The sequence below is a fragment of the Anolis carolinensis genome, chromosome 3, assembly GCF_035594765.1.
Source record: "Anolis carolinensis isolate JA03-04 chromosome 3, rAnoCar3.1.pri, whole genome shotgun sequence".
Classification (NCBI taxonomy): Eukaryota; Metazoa; Chordata; class Lepidosauria; order Squamata; family Dactyloidae; genus Anolis; species Anolis carolinensis.
Window position 1 is genome coordinate 156,657,807 of NC_085843.1, and position 4,898 is coordinate 156,662,704.

Below are 4,898 nucleotides of genomic sequence, written 5' to 3' on the forward strand. Positions count from 1 at the left end.
TTCATTTTCTGCATACTATTTGCTGTGTACTATTAGATATTATTTTGTAGTAGGTAGTCTCTAATTTTTGCTAAAATCCAGAAATTCTGGAATTAAGTTATAAAGTGAGAGACAGTGTTATACAACTGACAAATTTTCCATATTCAAGTTGGTTCAACTCACAAGGCCAAGTTCTACTGGAATTTCACAAAACTACTTCTTCTTTTCTGTTCTTCAAGATTAAGCAGTCACAATGTTTAGATTACAAAAACCAGGTAGCTTACTCAAGACTGTCTCCGCTATCAGTCAATTAAGCCTTTGGCTTACCTGAAGAAAAGGTACATACACCACAGTAATAGAATAATAGCTTTGGAAAGGTGAAAGACTTAGTTCATTATTTACTACAGTACCCCATTCATTATACAGTGACCCCAGACTCATTTCCCGAGAGATCTTATGAGTTAAAGAGCTGGTTGAATGTTGCTTGATGTCATTTATAATCCTCTGGCAGATCACACTAAATCTATTATTGCAATCAAGTTTGTCACCTTTCTAGCCCAAGAGCTGCCGAACATCGCTAACGACATCAGCACTCGACTGAAATGTAGTCTTAAGTTGTTATTGGCAATACTGGCATGTAGTGATGTATTTTGTTATTCTTTTATATTGTTTTTACCTCCCATCTTTCAAGTGATCCCTTTTGTCATACACAAGTATGTGTTCTGTTGCCATCCATTTGTTTCAGCTAGCATATTGTATTAACAGAGTGTTTTGTAATTGAAATTCTGTCACAGACAAATAAAAATGATTATCACCCCCTCCAGTGGAATGAATTGTGTTATGTGCTTTTGAGGTTAGCTGTCTCAGCAGCTGATGCGGCCAGACACCCACCGCATATCTGGAAACAATAAAAGATCCATACTACAGAATCTAGACATTTCTTTCTATCTGTAAAATCTGGAGACTTTCAGAAAGATGTGGATAGCAATGTAAGTCAAAAAACCAAAGAAAACAAATATACTTTAAAATAATTGCAAACAACCTTATCTTCTAGTTTATGAATGCTTTGGCCTAAATCGAATTGCTACTCCTACTACAGCAGACACATTTAATCAGTCACTGAATGGTAACGTAAAGTTCATCTTGGAAAGTCTTTAAAGAGAGGCTGAATGGCCATTTTCTGGGAGTGCTTTAATTGTGCGTTCCAGCCTAATAAGGCTTTGGATTAGATCGGGATTTTCTAAAATTTGGTCTTCTGGGTGGATTTCAGCTCCCAGAATTCTTAACCATTGGCCAAGCTGGCTGGGGCCTCTTGGGGTCAAAATCTAAAACAGGACCAAAAATTTGGGAAGGACTGAGTAAATCCTCTGATGATGTCAAGGATGTCTTAGGTTTTGACAGCATTGCAATTATTCTTCAACGTTGTACACCTATTAATTTTCGTTACCCAGCAAAACTGCAGTGATAATGGAAATATCACCTCAAATATGAAAGAATTGTTCTAAATTTAATTTTGAAATGGATATATTTGATGTAACAGAAAATATGTAATTAGACTTTTGGATCAGGACTTGAAAGATTCAGATTCAAGCTCCTATAGAGCCAATGAAGTCATGAGCAATCTTTGGCCGTTCACCATTCTTCAGCTTGCACCACCTCTCAGGATAGTGCAAGCTGAAGCGTCAGAAAGAGAGCACACTACCTTGACTTCACTGCAGGATAGCTGTAACATACACGTTTAAAAAAAATGTAAATAGTTTTATCCAAAGTATTTTTATCCCCAATGCAACATAGTGGATTTGTGTATGTTAATAATTACAAATACAGTTCAGTCTGTCTAAATGGGGATGAAAATAATAGTGTTAAAAGCATACATACATGTGCTTAATTAATTCCACCATCTCAGTTTTTTTCGTGTCAGGAGCGACTTGAGAAACTGCAAGTTGCTTCTGATGTGAGAGAATTGGCCATCTGCAAGGACATTGCCCAGGGGATGCCCGGATGTTTTGATGTTTTTACCATCCTTGTGGGAGGCTTCTCTCATATCCCTACATGGAGCTGATAGAGGGATCTCATCCTCGCTCTCCCAGGGTTGGATATGAACCAACAGCGTTCCAGTCAGCAACCCAACCTTCAAGTCACCAGTCCTGCTGGTACAAGGGTTTAACCCTCTGCACCACCAGAGGCTCCTTCCACCATCTCTGTGACATACAGAGATACTTGCAGGAACACCTCAGCAAGCAAGAATCCAAAAGTGGCAGGCTAAAACCTATAACCTCAAGCCATGGCTGATACCTAATAAGAGATTCCCTCCTGGGCACACAGAAGACTGGGTGACTTGGAAGGCACTGAACAGTGTGCTTTGGCACTATGAGATGCAGAGCCAACCTTAAGAAATGGGGCCACAAAGTGGAGTCCATGACATGTGAGTGTGAAGAGCAAACCAGAAACCACCTATTACAATGCAGTCCGATTCTTGCCACATGCACAATGGAGGACCTTCTTATAGCAACACCAGAGGCACTCCAAGTGGCCAGCTACTGGTCAAAGGACATTTAGTATACTGTAATGCCAAGTTTTTTTTTTAAAAAAAACATAGCTTGTATTTTAAAATACATTACAACTGTACCCTCGGTTTGCTTCTGACACGATAAATTCCACCATCTGTCTAAAAATACAAATGACTATTGGAATCCATTTTATTCCATAATTAGAGCCTAATTGCTTAGTGAAGTCAACAAGTTATGAGGGAAACTTGGAAGGAGGCAATAATTTTTGCAAAATGGTAGTCTTCCAGTGTTATATACTGGACTCAGCATACAAACTCATCTGTCCCATTAAACCATTGCGCTATGACCATGAAAGCAGAGCAAGAGAACAGTAGAATGAATGAGAAATAGGATTTTTAAAAGCTCATGACAAGAGGAACAAGGGGTCAGAAAATAAAATAATGGCCAGCAATTTCCAACTTCACTTGTACATACATTTTAATGGGAATTCAACATAAGCATAATGGGGGAATGGCCTTCAAATAAAAGCTCAATTGGATACAATTTTTTTTAGCTTTCTAACAACTAAATTCATAGCAGCTTAGCAAAAAAACCCCTAATGCTGTCTAAAGGACATTTGGGGGTATTTTGATACATACCCTTTTTCATTCAGGATGGGCTACACATTATGCACCATTTCTAAAGTAAGTTTCCCTTTTGCAATAGAAGATTGGGCATACATAAAGCTGTGCACATATGGTATATGATGTGCAGAATTTACAAACTGTATTCCAACTTTTTGGATCTGATTATGCTGTGCGTTGAAGACTGGTTCCATTTCATTTTAAGAGGGCCTCTTCTCTTCCGTATTAATGTGTAACCCTCCCCTCCAATCGCATACATTCACATCACAGATGTGACCCATAGCACAACAGCTATGTAAAAACTATGCGACCATGTCCGCCTGAGTGGCAAAAGTACCATTCACATGTACAATTGCCTATTCCATTCCAGTAAGTTCCTTTGTTTTTTCCAGTGTATTGTGAAAGCCTCTTCAGGGGGCTCTGCCATGTCATGGGCCGCCTTAATTGAAATGAAAATCAGATGTCAAGGTCAAACCAGGTCAAATAGACAATGAGTCATGGCAACTACAGGCAGCTTCCATGTATTATTAAAAATCCAATTTGAAGCTCCTGTCTTTTAAAAGCCAAAGTGACAATTTATGAAGAAAATACTTTACCAGCTGCCAATCTATTACAGCTGTAGGATATCAACCAGAGCTTAAGGCAGGCAGGGGATATCAGTGGTACCAAAACATACAATCCAAGCAGTTAAACAATAGGAACGGCTTGTCTCCGACACAAAAATCCTCCCTTACATTTCTTAACATGGGCACATCTACACTGTAGAAGGAATGTTGTTTGACACAACTTTAACTGTCATGACTCAATGCAGTGGAACCATGGGAGCTGTAGTTTTACAAGGTCTTTATCCTTCTCTGCCAAAAAGTGTTGTTGCTTCGCCAAACTACAACTCCCATAGCATGATTCCATAGCAAGGAACTATGGCAATAAAAGTGGTGTCAAACTGCATTAATTTGACATGTAAATGCATCCATGTTTTGGAGCAAACAGACATCAAAACAGATCAACTGGACCCAGTGGTGTAATTGGGAAAAACCAGTTCTAAACCATTGTAACTCCATTCTAAACCATGTTGCTAAACTACCAACATGGTTTCGTAGCTTGAGAGTTGGACTTTGACCATGTCACACTCTTTCAGCCTTGTGGAAGGGAATGGAAAACTTCCTTTGAAGAAATCTTACTAAGAAAACTCAATGATAGAGTCACCATAAATCAGTCATCTTGAAAGGATAAAACACCATCATCTCCCACTATTGTCTTATACTGTTTTGGGCTGATGGGAGTTGCTGGTCGGCAGCATTTGGAGGACTATTTTCCTCTCTGAACTAGCCTGTTTTAAAAAGGCTTGGTTTCTAGTTCCCCCCCCTACTAATTGTTAGTATTACTTGCAACTGATTCAGAAATTAGTTATTCTATAAGTCAAATTAGGCAGTCTGCATTTACCGATGAACTGGTGAGGTGCCATAGGGTCTGCAGAGCAAAGCGGGATGCAGTCCTCCCTGGCAAGCCCATCTTTCTCGCTCCCCGCCCTCTGGTTTGGCTATGATACTAACAGTGAACTGGACTGGATCCAAAATGCCTGAGGCAGTGGGTCATAGGAGAAAAAACTAAGGAAATGTTTTGCTTCCCTTTATTGTAACTATTCTAGTCTTTGGACACAGGGCTGGATATAAATATTTTAATAAAATATTACATAAATTATGCCTGACTCTTTTCTTTACATAATGGACGTTACTGCTATGTTTATTACAATTTTTGTTCATTTGTTAAAAATGACAGAATAAAC